At 36.8% G+C, this 19,837-nt stretch overlaps 1 protein-coding gene and 1 pseudogene across 3 annotated transcripts in view; one reads left to right on the top strand and one right to left on the bottom strand.

Moving 5' to 3' along the window:
* scramb1 (scramblase 1) overlaps nucleotides 1-19,837 on the bottom strand; it is a 129,655-nt gene that overhangs the window by 83,315 nt on the left and 26,503 nt on the right. The window lies entirely within an intron of this gene.
* On the top strand, nucleotides 7,979-15,958 carry LOC137640226 (myb/SANT-like DNA-binding domain-containing protein 4; annotated as a pseudogene).

Genomic DNA, 19,837 nt, shown 5'->3' on the forward strand with positions numbered 1-19,837 from the left:
GTTTTCAGGTTTCTCATATAATGGCAACTGCGAGTGTTTTTTTTTTTTTTTCGGAGTAGCCGAGTAAAATTTTAAAATCAAATACACTGTTTACTTAATTTCAGTCACGAAAAATGTTAAGAAGCATGAGGCACCTATCATTTATGCTATTTATTTCATGATATGTTGATTTATATATGAGAAACTGGACGCGATTTCCCATGCTACATCGTATTCATTGAACCTTTCCTGAATGTCGACAGAAATTTCTAATGATTTTCGACATTGGCCCTTAGTTTCCTTATTTGATTTCAGACTGGAATAAATGAACAATATGGGAACTATTATATAATATTAAAATGTTGAATATTGGAAGTATATTTTCAGAATATTCGAAGGCGTGGCATTCCAAAATACTAAAACGATAATCGTTTGATGTAGTTGAATATATTGTATTAATTTTTTTTAAAAGGACATGGAAGGGTAAATACAATATATCTTACAGCATATATTATTTATCTATTCAAATTAAAGGAATTCGCGGTAATTTCTTCAAAATATTCAATAAACAATATAATGTAGTGCATTTGAAGAGTGGCCCAAGTAAATTGTACTGGATTCACTGCTGGTCCGCTGGATTCAAGAACGAATAAGGTTTGCTGGAACTTTCCTATATAATTCCACCTTTATTTGAGACTAATAGTAGTCCCTCTGGCTAGTTAAGCATCCTGGTCACTAAGGTCTAAAAGTACACGTATTGACCTGCATGAATTTACAGATGAAATTTTAACATTCCATAGTACGGAAGCAACACTTTCTCTCTCTCTCTCTCTCTCTCTCTCTCTCTCTCTCTCTCTCTCTCAGTAAAGATAAGCATGAATACCGCTACCTCACTATCGTATGACATTTGCCTGACCTTCAAATATCCAGATGCCGATGATTTTGCAACATATACACAAAATACTTTCGTCTCGGGATATCATAATGAAACCGTTGCCGACTTCTCTAGTTTTAATTTCACTGTACACAATCACCATGGTAGTAGTACTATATGCAAGCATCAATCACATTACATTTAATTTATGACTCGTTTTACTCCATCCAAAAAGCTAGTGGACTCAACACAGCATTGTCTCGGTGCCACTTTCTCATTAAATGAGTCACTTTCATACAGCAGCACACGCTTCATTTCTATCTTTAATACTTTTAAATTTTCAACGACATATTAGCTATAATAAACATTCTCTGACCTATACACGTTCCCTCTATTGATCTTAATTTTCTATGAATATGTGTGCCACAAAGAACTTTTATTTTGCCCATTAAACTTTCGTGGTCAAAACGCTGCCACCGTGCTAAGTCACATTTTCTCCTTATATACTCTACTTAGTTTTATTTTTTTTTTCAATTTCCTAATCATTTGTTTAACTGAAAACTTACATTGTCTACCTAAATATGTCCTTCAATAAAATATTAATGAGATATACCTAAAGGCACTTCTCGTCTCGCCATTACATCAGTCGACTTGTTTTTCCATATACTCTGTAACCAGTCAAACAAATGTTTTGCCTCCAGTCTTCTCTTTCTTGGGTCTATTTACTAATACTCTTCAAAGGAAATCGTATATTTACAATAATCAAACCTATTTCTAACCACTGTTCCACAACTCTCAATTCTTATTCACCCAGGAACTCCGTCCAAACCAACCACTCCTCTTTCTCTGCATCCTACCTTTGCATTCAAATCACTGGGCACAACCACCTTTCCATGTTCCTCAAAACCAGTCAGGCACAAATTCAGACTTTCCAGAAAACATTTTCTTCCATACCTATTTTATTCCATCTCTAGACCATATACACTCGTCATCACAAGTTTTACTTTTGCCATACTTCCTGACCCATCCCGAGTGTACTCCTGGAAAATAAGACACCATTTTTTTTTTCTGATTCAACACATTTCAGCTACCACACATACACACAATAGCTCTTTTTTATTCTAATTGCTGCAAACAATACATTTTCAGTCCATTTAGATTAGCAGCACATCAGCGCTCATTTCAAAACTCTGACCATCCTTTGCATTCAGAGATTCCTAGACTGTACCATCCTGTACGTAGTATTAGATATGCAGTTAATGATAGCTGTTTTGCCTTCTCCATCATAAGGCTCAACAATACAAAGTATTCTAAAAGTTTTATTCCACTTATGACAGATTGTGGAGTGATCTTCCTCATTAGGCAGTTGAATCGAGGGAGCATCAGCAGTTTAAACTTGCAGCGTATGCTTTTATGTTGAACAGGTTGACATAAATCTCTCTTATAGTTTATATATGAAAGATCTATTTTAAGGATGTTACTGATTTTAAGATATTTCATAATCTTTATTCCATACTTCTCATATGGTTTATCTATATCCTTTCCTCACTGGCTATTTTTCCTTGTTGTAGACCTTAATTGGGTTTATAACTTAGATAATAATAATAATAATAATAATAATAATAATAATAATCTGTTTCATCTGACTACAGTGTTATCTTTTTTTTTCAGTAAAGATACGTGGTATATGCGGGATACTTCACAAGACAGCAGTAGATCAATGACAGACAGTGCGTGTATAAATATGAAGGAGCGGTTCGAAGCACATTTTGGCATTCTGAGAAGGATAATAAAGATCATATTGGGATCTTTAAAAGACAAAAGCATTTCATCCATGCTTTCAAATGGCTCTGAAGATTTCTAGAACATTAAAAATTAATTTGGAACACAAAATTTCACAAACGTTTTTTGTCAAATATTAAAATTTCAATCACGAATACGAGACCAGCAATGGGAAATTGTATAAAAATTACGTTTTAAGTTCTTAATCGCATATATATATATATATATATATTTAATATATATTTATCAAAGTGAATAACAAAAGAAAGTTAATTGGTTTAGATTAGGCCATCTTTGTGCCGGCAAAGGTTTCTGAGAATCTGGGGTTAGGAGGACCTTTAGCATAAGGACTGCAAATTGGCACAGAGCCCGTTTCTGGCCGGAAGGGCTAGACATTGTGAAAAAAGACCTACCTTTGTAATTTTACCAACCAACGAAGTCATTTAAAAAATCAGATTATATATATATATAATATATATATACATATATACAGTATATATATATATATATATATATACATATATATATATGTGTGTGTGTGTGTGTGTGTGTCTGTGTGTGTAACAGAATGAGTCCTTAGAGATTACAAATAAAGCAGGGGAAATAAGAGAGGACGATGGTTTGACGAACTAAGAAAGTTTGAGGGCGTGGACTGGCATAGAAAGACCATAAAAAGACGGAAGTTGAAGGATTTGTTTGAGGCATCTCTCTCTCTCTCTCTCTCTCTCTCTCTCTCTCTCTCTCTCTATATATATATATATATATATATAAAATATTATAGTTCCTTTATGAGTGGGGATACCTTAACGTGGTGAAAAGGTTTGTGTATCACTATGATCAGCAAAGATGTACAAGTCAGGGCTACCAATGCAAGGTTGGCTTGCTATGAGCGATCACACTAGTCTCCCACCATCACCAATCCTCAATGGCAAGCGTGTGGTGAAAATGGCCAAACCCCAGGCATGGCTAACGACATGCCTGAGGCCGTTGTCCTGCAGTGGACTAGAATTGACTGTTGTTGTTTATATAAATTATAGTATCCGATTACACGGCTATATTAGTCCGGCGACAATATCCCTTTTCTTTCCACTTATGAATAGCAGCTGGGCTCTGGTGACCATTTATGGATGATGTGACCTGGAATTGGCAAGGGAATAAAATTTACTCTATGCAAATGTCGGTGGAGACCTACAAAATCGGTGTTGGGTTGACGCGCATTCAAAATGACCTAAATTTCACAGAATGACAGTAACGGAATTTAGAAAATATGAGTTATTATTTTTTTAAAATCATGGAATACCAGAATATACTAACAGACAATAGAAGGCAGTTCGTATCAGAAATATCCTTGCTTTTTATTGTCTTATAACTACCCTCGCTGAGGTTAGGATTTTGGATGGGGTCCGTTTAGCTCTGCCATGCAAATGCCAAATTTTTAATGTTACACTTTTAAAGAAAATCTGGCCATAAGTGACCGGGGAGGTGAAACTGATAAAAAGTTGGCCTACTGGCTGGAGAAACGTCCAAAACACAGAAGAAGAAAAAGCGATGCACTTGACGGGAGTTCAAGACCCACTTTGCTCGATAGTTTCTAATAGTCCTTCAACCTCACTGTTCTTGTGAGCTAAGGATGGGAGGAGGGGTTAGGGAAGCTTATAGGTCTACTGATGAGTCATAGCAGCCGTTGCCTGGCCCTGCCTGGTCCTAGAGAGGGGCTTGGGCTCTGATGATAAGTATAGTATACAGTATATGGTCAGTCTCTCTAGGGTATTGTCATGTACCTTGCCTCTGCCCTTCACGAGTGACCTTTAACCTTTAATACTGTAAAACAAACATATTCGAACTGGCATGTATTTTGCAAGGATATTAAGTAGCATTATTCCAGACATCCAAATTTATATTTTTCCTTTATGCATGGACTCAAAAAGACTAATGGAGGTTGGTCTTGCCGACATCTATTGAAAATACATCAAATAATTATGTGTGATGTAAAACCTTTATAGCCGAGAATCACTCATTCTGGACTTGCCATAAGGCAAGTTTATCACGTAAACAAAATAGAACATAGTTAAGGTCACTGGTCTGAAGGCTATTTAATTTCATACAAATATTTCACGAGAGATGAAGATTATTATTTGTACGATGGTATAATTCGTTATTGACAAAATGAAACTGACGGGAAAAAATATAATGGCTGCATACTTGCTGCAAATTAAAATAAGTTATATAGGCCTATGTGACTAAACTTCCGATAATTATTTTTATTTGGGTGAATGTCATCAACTTGGTATAATAGAATCAATGTTGCCATATTTGAGAACAATCACTTTTTTTTTATATTAAATCTCCCAACTGAAATTGTAAACAAGGATCTAGTTATTGATGGCAAAACCATTAAACAGACCTGTGGATTTTTTATTCACTTCCGTGTAAAGTAGTTAAAGAAAGTATAAAAATATGAGAATAATAAAGAGTAACGTGTAACCGTTACAATATACTTGGAATTGATTCAGTCTAAGGGAAAAAATGTAAAAGTAATAAATAAATAGTAAATAAATGACGCAATGAATTCACTTAAAAGGAGTTTCCTGTTCTTGAAGTTTTCCTACAAACTTTGGCAGGAAATTAAATCGGAATTTTCTTTACTCTTTAGAAAGTTTTTTTCTTCTTTTGCACTACCTACGAAAAATCCTTGTGAATTTAAGCAGTTTCTGATCAAAACATTATAATTTGCAATATATCTTTTATCATATATATTCGCATTTAAAGAAATCTCAAAATAGGACAATTATTTGCCCAGGTTTAACGATTTCAATGTGCTCTTAGAATTTCAGTCAGAAGAGGAAAATTAAAATAAAATAATCGAAAGCCAGAAGTAAAAAATATGTGCTTCAATATCAACCCGAAAATGCCATTAACCATTTCGCAGTGATCTGCAAGTTCCATAACAAGGGCTGCTAGGTGGCAAGCTGGACTTAACTATTAAAAGACACATTACTACCCCAATATAACCTTGGGGCACTACAGGACTTAATATGGGTCTCCTTACCCCTATTAAAATGGAAATTAAACCTAAAGGAATTTTCCTGAGTTCATAGTTTTTATTTTTACCATTTCCCTAGGCTTATTACTCATTTCGTTCCCTAAGGTCTAGTGCTTGTGACCTTATGATTAATGAAATGACTATAATACGATTCCCAGGATAGGAATAGTGATTAATTCTGATCTCTCTCGACCAAGGCAATCAGTTAATTGTCTGATTCAATCACAAGAGCTTCATGCTTGAGTCAAGATAAGAAATTTGTGGTAAAACTGTATGCCACGATTACAGCATACTGAGGTGACGTCATCATCATTATCTCCTACGCCTATTGACGACGCGAATGGGCCTCGGTTAGATCTCACCAGCCGTCTTTATCTTGACCTTTTAAATCAATGCTTCGTCATTCATCATCTACTTCACGTTTCATAGTCCTTAGCCATGTAGGCATAGGTCTTTCAACTCATCTACTGCCTTGTGGAGCCCAGTTGAAAGTTTGGTGAACTAATTTCTCGAGGAGTGCAAAGAGCATGCCCAAACAATCTCCATCTACCCCTCACCACGATTTCATCCACATATGGCACTCGGGTAATCTCTCTCATAGTTTTGTTTCTAATCATGTCCTGCAAATTAACTACCAATATTCTTCTGAGGGCTTTGTTCTCAAATCTACAAAATTTGTTGGACAGTGTTTCATTGTCATACCCTCGACTCATGTCCAGAGAGTAACACCGATCTCACTAAACTGATATATAGCCTGATTTCTATTTGAAATTTCAGGCGATTTGATTTCCAAGTCTTGCTTAACCTAGCCATTGTCTGATTTGCATTTTTCAGTCTCTCATTAAACTCGAATGCTAAAGATCCTAAAATATTTAAATGATTCTACCTCATTAATCTTTCTCCTTCAAAAGATATTTCATCGTCCATTGCATATTCCGTTCTCATCATATCTGTCTTTCTTCTATTCATCTTGAGCTCAACCTCATGTGATATTTCATGCATTCTGGTAGCAAGCATTGCAAGTCCTGTGGGCCGGCGTTTTGCTGATAAGATCATCAGCATACTATAGGTCAGCTAATTTCCTGTTAACCAATCTAGTCCAATCCTTCTTCACGATCCCCAACTGTTCTGTGCATTACAAAACCTACGAGGAAGATAAACAATATTGGTGACAACACATTCCTTTGGAGTCTCCACGTGATATCAAGAATGATTATTTATAGGGTATAACCACGAGAGTAATGTATCTTGAATCATTGCCCATTAATATATATATATATATATATATACATACTGTATATATATATATATATATATATACATATATATATATATATATATATGTGTGTGTGTGTGTGTGTGTGTGAAAGTGCAGGGCAAAGGCCTCAGATTCTTTCTACTTTCGTCTGTTTATGGTCTACCTATGCCAATCTATACCCACGAATTTTCTTAGCTAGTCGATCCATTCTTGTCTTCCTTCCCCTGCTTCTTCTGCAATCTTTAGGTGCCAATTCTGCCATTCTCGTATGTCCAGCCCATGTCCATTCCTTTGTTATTACATTTCATATATATATAATATATAATATATGTGTGTGTGTGTGTGTGTGTGTGTATTAAAAGAATATTTCATTATGTGAGATAACCCACCATTGAATTCTCCCTCCCTCTTGAGAAAAAGAGTAGCAGTAGCAGCACTTGTTTAAAAGAAATTTAAGTATCAATAGGAGACAAATTCACATAACTTTTATAATTTTCATTTAAACAACAAAACTAAAATAGTCTGTCCTAGCATTTTCAAGTAACTAGGAGCAATACAACTTTTACAACATATACTCCCTCTGGTGGGTGCTTTTACACACTGACTTGCTGGCCAACATCGTCACCATGGCAACCGAAGGAGGAGGAGGCTCAATAGCGAAAGCTAATTGCCATGTAAGTCAATGTCAATTTTCAAAACAACTATTTCTTTACAAAGTACAAATTAATTTTGTCTGTAGAAAGTGCATAGGTTTGAATTATATTGTAATAAATAGGTTAAAATATAAACACGAAGAGATGGAAAGTGGTTTTATAATAAAATCACTCGTTGGCAACTTAAACCCTCCCATTGCTGTAAACAGATTGCCAGCGTTGAATTTTTGTTTTATAACACACTTTATATATGTTGTTTTTACACTCATAATGCTTATTAGGTTATTTTAATATATCATTATGATACACTCTCAAACAAACACACAAATTTTAACAACATACCAACCAAGACAACTACAATAAAGTATTAAATAAATAACCGATAGTGTTAAGTCACTTCTGTGGTGCGTATGCTCGGCGCCACTCTGTCCACGGGATGGAGAAGCGAAATCCTTAGCGAGAAAAGTAACGAGACTGTAGTGAGATCTTCGTTATTTTCCGAATTTCTCGCTCCCAATGCATAGTTGGAAGTCTTGACTGTTGTTTTTCGGTGCCAAAAGTGCCTGTCAGTGTTTTCACAATGTACGCGACCGAGTCAAAGAAAAGACGACCTCGCTTTTCCAATGAGGAACTTGCTATGTTAGTGAACGAGGTGTACCGGAACAAAGAGGTGTTGTTCTCGAAAAAGTGCAGCACCTACTCCAACGAACAGAAGAGCCGCGCCTGGCAGGCGCGTCACAGACAACATCAATGGTGTGTGTTTGGTGGAGCCCCGTACCCCCGAAGAGGTCAGGCGGAAGTGGTATTACTATCTCAGCGACAAGAAGAAAGAAATCGCTCGTCAGAAAGCCCAAAAGAAAACGTCAAACGCGTCCCCCAACATCCTCTACTCGCCCAACGACATGAAGATTTTAGAAATTTTGGGAGAGATCGACGGTGGGGAAGCCGAATGTGACGATAACGGAGTGGAAGGACTTATATGTGAGGTAGATGCAGACGCTCTACCTCTGAGGTCACCGTCCTCGGTAAATGGCGACAATATCAGTTTGGATGAACAGAAATTTTTAAGTTCTGTTGCTGCTGAACTGAACAGAGAACTTCCCGGAGGTATGAATGCATAGATGGTTATTCCTCACAAGCAAACAAAACACAAACAACCCAAACACATACAATAACAAACAGAGAGAGAGAGAGAGAGAGAGAGAGAGAGAGAGAGAGTTATGGACGGGACCGATTAAAGAGGGAGAAGCCAACATAGCGAAGGACCACAAATGGAAAAACTATAACCGAACATATTAAATTATGATAACAGAAATAGCCTCGTGCAAAACATGTAAATAACAATACAATTTTAATAACTCATCCAGCGAAGGAGAGGAGAGAGAGAGAGAGAGAGAGAGAGAGAGAGAGAGAGAGAGAGAGAGACTTGAAGCCGAGTGGCGAGAATATACACTAACGATAGAAAACGAAATTCCCATTAGGTAACCAGGTTGTATTTTAACATTGATTCTGTCACTATTCATAATATAAATTAAAACTTAAGATGCTATTTATAGAATCATTGTGAATAGTTTTCATTTATGGAATAGCATTTAACTTTTATATGGAACTTGAATGGAAAAGCCAACAAAATTCCAAAAGATACACAAACGATAAAGTTATCAACAAAAGAGAGAGAGAGAGAGAGAGAAAGAGAGAGAGAGAGAGAGAGAGAGAGAGAGAGAGAGAGAGCCGCCTGTGGTGATGTGTTCGCTGTGTGGAGAGAGAGAGAGAGCAGCCTTGGTAGAGTTTTAAAGGGCTCGCCCAATGGATGTAGCCTATGTATACGTCATCTCTGATAGAATCTTAGCTCTAATGAATTATGTCGCGCCTAGTTTATTTTCTTGCGATGTTAAGGCGAGACTTGTTACTTTTGAAGTGAAATGATATTAGCGCAATTGCCACTTGCGTACGGAACTTTCTAAATCCATACTGAAGGAGTGGTAATCAAAGCATGTCATCCATACTGATCTGTTCGGTTTAAAAGCGAGGAATTTTCTTTTCTAAAGAACAGTTGAAGGAAAATTTACAAGGTCCATTACTGCTTCTCTCTCTCTCTCTCTCTCTCTCCTCTCCTCTCTCTCCTCTCTCTCCTCTCTCTCTCTCTCCTCCTACATAGTCCGTTATAAGCTCCTCTCTCTCTCTCTCTCTCCTACATAGTCCCGTTATAAGCTCCTCTCTCTCTCTCTCTCTCCTCTCTCTCTCTTTCTCTCTCTCTCTCTCTCTCTCTCTCTCTCTCTCTCTTAAGTCCGTTATAACTTTTTCTCTTAATTTATATGGTCCGTTAAAAGCCCCCCCCCTCTCTCTCTCTCTCTCTCTCTCTCTCTCTCTCTCTCTCTCTCTCTCTCTCTCTCCACCAAGTCCGTTATAAGCTACGTTTTCTCTAATTTACATGGTCGTTAAAAGCCCCCCCCAAACCCCCCCTCTCTCTCTCTCTCTCTCTCTCTCTCTCTCTCTCCTCATTATTATTTCCCTCTGCACATTTGGTTAAGTTGCACATTTTGTTTTTTATATTACATTGTGTCGCCATTTAACTTTTATCTGGCGGGTGAGACATTATTGTTTTTAAGGAAAAAACGAGACTGATTCCCCCCCCCCCCCCTCAACCTAAATGGTATTAAGGTCACGCGGCATGGTGTGTCTGTGCCCTACTTGGACAGGACCTCATAATATTCAGCCCTTTCTCCAAACACCGCAGTCCACCCTTTCCTCCTTCCCCCTCTCTCCCTCCCTCCCTCCTCAATTCCCATACTCTCTCTCCCTCCTCTCTCCTCTCCTCTCCATTCCAACAACAAACATGCCAGAGGCTCGATTTCCTTCTTATCTGAGTTTGTATCTAAAGTCTAATCATTTATTTAGATATATATTGAATGATAATGAATGTTATGATTATTGTCAAGACTCAAGTTTCAACTCTCTCTCTCTCTCTCTCTCTCTCTCTCTCTCTCTCTCTCTCTCTCTCTCTCTCTCTCTCTCTGGCGCGGACTTTTAATTTCATAATTTTTCCATCAATTATTGTGTTTCTTTAGTTTTATTTTTCACAAAGAACAAAATCTATCCAATAAGGTACGGCACCAGATGGGTAATCGCTCGGCGAGACAGATTATCTTAAATTATTGTACCTAATGAACTTCAGATAAGACAATTAGCTAGTTATATGCAGAGAAGGCACAGTATCGATATACTGTGTGTGTGTGTGTGTGTGTGTGTGTGTGTGTGTGTGTGTGTGTGTATGCGAATGACTAATCTCTTATATAACAGACTTTATAATTATGTACTGTACCATTTTCTGTATTTCAACGGTAACTACCTAAGTAATGAAAATAGAACCACGTCTACTACAATAATATGAGAGCATTCTATTAAGAATGGCCAAAAATATTAAATAATTCTTACACACACACACACACACACACACACACACACACACATATATATATATATATATATATATATATATATATATATATATATATATATATATATATATATATATATATGTGTGTGTGTGTGTGTGTGTGTGTGTGTGTGTGTGTGTGGTGTGTATGTGTGTGTGTATACACAACTTCAAGACGTTCACCTCCCCCTCAAGTTAATTCCAAATGAGAACAGCAAATCAGTCTACATCGCATTCACAGATTCAACTGCAGAATCATGGATGATCGGATTGCAAGAAAACTTCCATACCCTTTGTTGCTATATACAGCACACATCTTTCCTATTATCTAGATAAAACAAAGCTACGAAACTTCATTACCAGCTTGTCAAACCCCTCTACACCCACAGCACAGTTTTCCCTCATGCACAGACTTACTTTTGTAAGAACAAGGACCATAATTTCACAACCATGTCTTGTATCCTTCCGAGGACTTTCTCACCTCCCATCGCTTTGCAGTTCTAAATTATTCACCATGTCTTTTCACTAACATTTTGTTGTCCATTTTATCCTCATGGCAGAACACTTCATAATGACCACTGCTAAAACACTCTGATACAACCTTTCACCTACGGTAACCTTTAAGCACTTCTTGAGATGCTGCATTTATCACCTCAGTTTTTCTCGCCCCCTATCATACTACAGAGACAGCAAATGTCAATTTGACCATTTTCTTTTATGATTCGCATTCAACATTAACACTACACTACCATGAAGGAGAGTTGCTATATATATACAGTATATATATCATCATCAATAGCAGCAGTTACTAGTCCACTAGTGAACAAATACTCAGACATGTCCTTCGTCTCGCATCTGTTTATGGTCTTCCTTTGCAAATCTATACCCGCAAATTTTCTTAGCTCGTCCACCTATCGTCTTCTCTTCCTTTCCCTACTTTCTTTGCTATCTCTAGGGACCCATTCTGTTATTCGTAATGTCCATCTATTTGAAATTCTCATATAAGAATATCTTTCACTTTATTTTGCTTTCGTATCCATGTTGCTCTTTTCCTGTCACTTGGTGTTATTCCCATCGGTATTCTTTCCATATCTCTTTGAGTTGTAACTAGATTATGTTCTAAGGCTTTAGTAAGACTCCAAGTTTCTCATGCAAAAGTTAAATCTGGTAGGACCATCTGATTAAATATTTATCATTTTAGTGAAAGTGGCATTTTACATTTCATAATCCCAATTTGTTTAACAAAAGCTCTCCATTCCATGCTTATCCTTCTTTTAATTTCTGTCTCGTGTCTTGCGGAAATACTGTCTTTCCTAAGTACGTATATTCATTAACAGTCTTTAAAGTTTCGTCCACAACTCTTTATTTGTTGTATTTCTGCATTTTCATTGAATATTATCTTAATTTTACTCAAATTCATTATCAGTCCTACATTTCTCCTTTCTCTATTCAAATCTTCTGTCATCTTTTGTAATTTCTTCCATGATTCAATAAACACAACTATGTCATCTGAAAATCCTAAGTTGTCAGGATATTCCCAGTTAATATTAATTCCTACATTTTTCCCAATTTAAATTCTTAAAAACTTATTCTAAGGATGCTGTGAATAACTTAGATGGGGTCTCCCTGTCTAACTCCTTTCTCAATAGGAATTTTCTCACTATCTTTATGTAGTTTTAGGATTGCTTGATTTCCTGTATAGATATCTTAAAGTGTTCTTATACAAGATTCATCTATTCCTAGTCTTTGACGGTTTTCATTACTGCTGAGGTTTTGACAGAATCAAAAGCTTTCTCATAGAACATATATATATATATATATATATATATATATATATATATATATATATATATATATATACATCTCTTCCTACGCCTATTAACGCAAAGTGCCTCGGTTAGATTTAGAGAACAATAGTTTGATTTTGGAGTGTCCTTCTCATAGAAGAGCTGCTTACCATAGCTAAAGAGTCTCTTCTACCCTTACCAAGAGTAAAATAGCCACTGGACAATTACAGTTCAGTAGTTAACCCCTTGGGTGAAGAAGAATTGTTTGGTAATCTCAGTATTGTCATGTGTATGAGGACAGAGGAGAATCTGTAAAAAATAGGCCAGACTATTCGGTATTTGTGTAGGCAAAGGGAAAGCGAACCGTAACTAGAGAGAAGGATCCAATGTAGTGCTGTCTGGCCAGTCAAAGAGCCCCATAACTCTCTAGCGGTAGTATCTCAACAATAGAAATATCTCTTTTAGTTTCATTTCTAATCATGTCCTGTCATTTAACTCCCAATATCCTTCTCAGGGCTTTGTTCTCAAATCAACTAAATTTACTGGCGATTGTTTTATTATCATACCATGACTCATGTCCATATAGTAACACCGATCTCGCTAAACTGATATAGTGTGATTTTTATATGTAATTTCAGGCGATTTGATTTCCAAATTTTACTTAACCTAGCCACTGTCTGATTTGCTAATATATATATATATATATATATATATATATATATATATATATATATATATATATATATATTATATATATATATAATATATGTATATATATATATATATATATATATATATATATATATATATATATATATATATATATATATATATATCAGCGGTTGCTGGTCCACTGCAGGACAAAGGCCTCAGACGTCCTTCCATTCCCGTCTGTTTATGATCTTTGATCTTCCTTCCCCTACTTCGTTTGCAATTTCTAGGGACATTCTGTTATTCTTAATGTCCATGTATTATATGTCTTTTTCATTATATGTCCTCCCCACGTCAATTTCTTTTTCTTAATTGTTATTAGAATAACATGCACTTTAATTTGCTCTTTTTCTGTCTTATTGTTGATCCCATCATTGTTCTTTCCAAAGGTCTTTGAACTGTAACTAGCGTATGTTATATATTCTCTCTTATTTTTCAGGTGGAATGGTTAATGGCTTCGCCGGATCAGTACACATAGAACCAGCTAAAGGGGACAAGTAAGTTGTTTTTCCCTTGCACTACTCAACTTAGTTTTGTACTTAATTATTGTATTTGAATAAACCATGGATAGACAGCTTCTCGTTGTTTTCGACACAAATATATAATGGTTTAATTAACAGTGCATTATACGGCTAAGATTACTTTTTATAGAAATAAAAAAAAAGTTATATTTTATTTTAACACTTCTGTCAGAGCTTAATATCCCTCTTCTTCTCGCAGTTGCCAGATGTACGCGAACGATTGTTACCAGCCTTCCTACAGACCAGGCTACAACAGAAGACGTCGTCGCGATATTGAGGAAGGGGAACTGGACCCCAGCAACCGGGAATTCCTACACATGGAGAAGCGCCGCCTGCTGCTGCAGGAGTGTCAGATGGAGGTCCTACAGAACATCCAGCGGCAGATGCAACAGGACGCCGAGAGGAACCGCATGTTCCAGGAGGCCCTCCTGGACATTCACCGTCAGAGACTCGAGTTGAAAAGGGAGTCGCTGAGACAGAAGAGGAGGATGAATTGATGGTGTCGTATTCCAATGTCTTCTCGTATATCCGTTGGTCGATGACTTCGAGAAAGGGACGTCTCAACATCAGGATAACAACTACAGTTGTTGTCTCGCCATCATTCTGAAGTCACTGGGACGTCCCTGTGACATCGTTCGCTCTCCGAAATCATTGTTCATGTTATATAGTTCGTGATGTTAGTTCATTCTGATGTGATAATGGAAGGGAATGCGTCTCTCGCAGGTGTTTTTTTGCAAGTGTCTGTTGTATATTTCCGTGTTTCATAGTTGCAAAACGCACCACTTTCTGTACTGAGAACACGTGTCGGGGTTTGGGACTACAGAGAGTTTCAACTAACCTGTTTTAAGGTTTGAGTTTCTTTTTGGACTGCAAGCATTCTCTCCTGGCTTATGTATTCCCACGATTTTATTCTTAAAATAGTATTCAATTTTCTGTGACCCCCAGTAATATCAATTAAGTTTTATATATTTTATATCCCCCATATACCTTATAACCTATTATATATCTCCATACACCTTATAACCGATCATATATTCTACACAGTGTGTACCCCTCATGCACCTGATATCCTACACATTTTAGATATCCATATATCCTATGAATTTAATATCCTATTAAACAGAATATCCTACTCATTTCAAACACATAATCCTACATTTCCTAAAATCATTTCGCACCACTACCCAAGATCCTCTCCCCCCAATAAATAGACTCCCCCCTCCTTTCCGTGTATAAGACTTCCCTTCCTCAATCAAAAATAATAAACATGTATATTGATTGAATTCAAATTTGTATATTCTGCTTTATAAATAATTCTATACTTTATGTTTTACGAGACAAAAAATTGAAATATCTTAATCTCTATTTTACTATAGATTCTATATATATACATATATATAAATATCAGGAATAAACGAATAATGACTAGATCTAGTTCATTCAATGCTATGCCAATCTTCCTCTATGGCAACTATCTTGTCATGGTGACGTCAAGACTTTGGGTGACGTAAGGAAGATCGGCCGGCTAGTTAGGAGGACATGCGAAAATGAGGAAGAAGACTCACTTTTTCAAAAAAAGAAGAAAAGAAAAAAAAAATATGGTTTCCAGTTTGTCGAATAATATTAAATTTGGTTTTAGAGTAGTTTTCCACTTCTCTTTTTTTCTGTGTCTCCGAGAGTTCGTTTTCTGTTATCGGTTTTCCCTCAGGTGATTTTAGCGAAACCAAGAAACATTACTATTTTACTGTTAATAAAGAAACGCCAGTCTTCTCTTCATCTCCATGACGGAAAATGCCGGTATATTACTGTAATGGCTCAGTTACATGAGCCTCCAGATATCCTCATATTATATATACTGTAGATCCCCAGTTTCATGGGGTACCAAAATCCAAAATAAACCATAATACAGTACTGCAGTTTGGCCTTTCTTTTTCATCGTGATATCCTGTCGACCTTTCGTATTATCATTACTAACTAAGCTACAACCCTAGTTGGGAAAGCAAGATGCTATAAGCCCAAGGGCTCCAACAGGGAAAAAATATCCCAGTGAAGAAAGGAAATAAGGAAATAAATAAACGATATAGGTATGATGAAAAATTAAAATATTTTAAAAACAATAACATTAAAACACATATTTGATGTAAAACTATAAAAGGAATTAAGTCAGCCTCTTCAACATAAGGACATTTGCTGCGAGTTTGAATTTTGAAGTTCTACAGATTCAACTACCAGATTAGGAAGATCACTCTACAACTTGGTCACAGCTGGCATAAAACTTCTAGAGTACTGTGTAAGATTGAGTCTCATGATGGAGAAAGCCTGACTATTAGAATTAACTGCATACCTAGTATTACGAACAGGATGGAATCTTGGAAAGGTAAAACACAAGTGTTAGTAATGCAATATGAATTGCGCGAAGTAGTGGCAGGGGCTAGCAAGGCCCAGAAATGGTGAGGCAATACCGGAAAAGTGAAGTCCTGAATATCTATGAGGCGAGATAATGCATGTAGGATAAAGATGAGTTAGAGGTGCAATATGCTGCTGGCGAGTCTTTAGTGGGAGTTTTCGGCGAAGGAGTAGAACAAGTATGAATGTGGGAGCAACCCCTTTTTAAGGGGAACAGCTTAATGTTAAAAAAAAAAAAAAAAAGTAAAACCAACGAATAGATGTTATCAAGTTAGAGAGGAAATGCGTGTTCCCGAAAGCTTCATTTAAAACGGCACCATCTCTAATAAATAGCAAAATGCAGATCGAAAACACGTTGTTGTGGATAGTGCAAAAAAAAAAAAAAAATCCTCGTCTTTTACCGAAATAGCCGGAGCATGGGCGCCATACAGAAATAAGCAGATGCCCTCGGTAATGGCGCCCATACAGTAGCAGCTTGGCTAAAATAGCTCGCCAGGAGTGAGAATTTTTAAATGGTCACAAAATAGCTAGTTCTTCCTTCTTGTTCAACGAAGGAATGCCTCCAGTATTTAGTTTCTTACTGTCATACGGTCGGAGGAATTTCGTCACAAAATAACTGACACATGTTATAAATATTAGGCAATTATGTAAACCAACAAGCCCCAGGTTCGACTTCCAAGTGAGTTTTGTACTTAGTGGCTGATCTACTGTGATGAGGTGTAACCATGTATGGGAGATGCATAGGGCTCGCAATATCATCCCATATGACTAACTGGAGTTCGTTACGAGAAAGGGCACCAGCCACCCGTTAAGATACTACCGCTAGAGTTATGGGGTCCTCTGACTGGCCAGCCAGTGCTACATTGGAACCTTTTCTCTGGTTACGGTTCAGTTTCCCTTTACCTACACATACGCTGAATAGTCTGGCCTATATTTTACATATTCTCTTCTGTCATAACTTCACAACACTGAGATTACCATACAATTCTTCTCTCAAGAGGGTAACTACTGCACTGAAATTGTTCAGTGGCCACTCTCCTCTTGGTAAGGGTAGAAGAGACTCTTTAGCTATGGTAAACAGCTCTTCTAGGAAAAGGACACACTAAAATCAAACCATGGTTCTCTATTCTTGGGTAGTGCATAGCCTCTGTACCATGGTCTTCCAATGTCTTGGACTAGAGTTCTCTTGCTTGAGGGTACACTCGGGCACACTATTCTATCTTATTTCTTTACCACTAGGTTTGTTAAAGTTTGATAGTTTATATAGGAAATATTCATTTCGATGTTGTTACTGTTCTTAAATATTTTATTTTTCCTGTTTCCTTCCCTCAGTGGGCTATCTTCCCTGGTGGAGCCCCCGGTCTTATAGCATCCTGCTTTTCCAACTAGGGTTGTAGCTTAGCAAGTAGTAATAATAATAATAATAATAATAATAATAATAATAATAATAATAATAATACAATGTAGCATAATTGAAATGCACTCGTTGTCACCAGATATAGATAATCACCACGATAAATAAAAACAATTATTAATATTATTATTATTATTATTATTATTATTATTATTATTATTGGCTAGGCTTCAACCCAGTTGGAAAAGCAGGATGCTATAAGCCCAAGGGCTCTAACAGGGAAAGACAGCACTGGGAGGAGAGGAAATAAATAAACAAGAGAAATATTGAACAATTAAAATAAAATATTTTAAGAATTGTAAAAAACATTAAAATAAATCATCAAACTAAGCGATATACAACTTCCCGGCATCCCAAAGTGATCAGTCGAAATGTAACTCGTCACTTTGACTCAACAACCAACAGGTGTCACTTTGAAAAGAAACTCTGGACAGGGTGAAGTTCGAGACTTCGCAACAGAATCCCTGAATTAATTGTGAAACAAATATGTGAGGTGCTGCTTGTAATCGCATCTCTTCCCCAGCGACTAATGGTTGAGTATTTGATACCGCAGTGTTGAATTCACTATTCATTTGTTGTGATTTAACCTGATGAATTGGACAATATGTGAGTTGGTATCATTACAAATTGACATGTTATCGGTCTATATCACATGTCAGATAATGGATAACACAATTATTTGTACATTGATTGTTATAGGTATGATCTATACAGGGTCTTTAGAATTAGAGATTAGTGAAAGACTGAAAAAAGTAAATTAGACAATGGCTAGGTTAGGCAAAATTTGAAAGTCCAATCGTCTGAAATTATATATAAAAATCAGACAATATGTCAGTTTAGTGAGATCGGTGTTACTCTATGGACATGAGTCATGGCATGACAATGAAACGATCTCCAATAGATGTAGTAGCTTTGAGAAGGATATTGCGAATTAAATGGCAGGACAAGATTAGAAATGATACTTTAGGAGAGATTAGCCTACTCGAGTGCCATATGTGGATGAGATCACGATAAGGGGTAGATGGAGATGATTTGGGAATGCTCTTCGCACTCCCGAAGAGAGATTAGTTCACCAAACGTTCAGCTGGGGTCCACAGGGCACTGGAATAGTTGGAAGACCCAGGCCTACATGGCTGAGGACTATGAAGCGCGAAGTAGGGGATGATGAATGAAGAGGTATTGAATTAAAACTCAAGATAGAGACGACTGGCGAAATCTTACCGAGGCCCTTTGCGTCAATAGGCATAGGAGATGATGATGATATAGGTATCAATGACTCCATCATTAGTCACTAGAGAAAGAGAGGCGATTGCAGTCAAACACGATGCAGTTTTGTGGTAGTTTTGGAGATTGCTCTATGATGTGTATTCTCTGAGAATTCCCATTCACAAATCACAACTATCTTAATCATTCACGAAGGAGAGATGTGTTTATGTTCCGCACATCAATGGCTTGATTCCTTTCCTATGGTGGTGTTCAACATGTGTTCAGACTAAAGGTTAATGCGCCCGAGATGAGCACTTCCATACTCAGTAGTAAGCACATTTCTCTCGTTACATTTCACCTGTTGATTCTAGTTCCCTTTCTTCTGTAATGCTCTTTTACATATTTCACGCATACATTTATCCTACGTTCTCTATTATGGCTAATACACTGCTTGGCTTAAGAGAACCATGAAACAAAAGTACTTTTATTAAATAAAAAAATATAATTTGATCGCGGTATCAATGCGCAGCAATAGCACACAAACGAACATATCGATTACCTTTTTCCTATTGTTATTGTTATCATTGTGTGTCTGTGTGTGTGAATAAGTTTACAAAGCTTTCTCAATACGAACCAAAAGCAAACTTAGCATCCTCTTTGCTATACCAAGGTTGTTTACAATTGCCTGCATCCATTTATAGTAAACGCACGCATGATGAAGCAACCTAACACAGTAATGGGTGTTACATTACAGGACCGCCGTTAGA

The sequence above is a fragment of the Palaemon carinicauda genome, chromosome 4 (genome assembly GCF_036898095.1).
Source record: "Palaemon carinicauda isolate YSFRI2023 chromosome 4, ASM3689809v2, whole genome shotgun sequence".
Classification (NCBI taxonomy): Eukaryota; Metazoa; Arthropoda; class Malacostraca; order Decapoda; family Palaemonidae; genus Palaemon; species Palaemon carinicauda.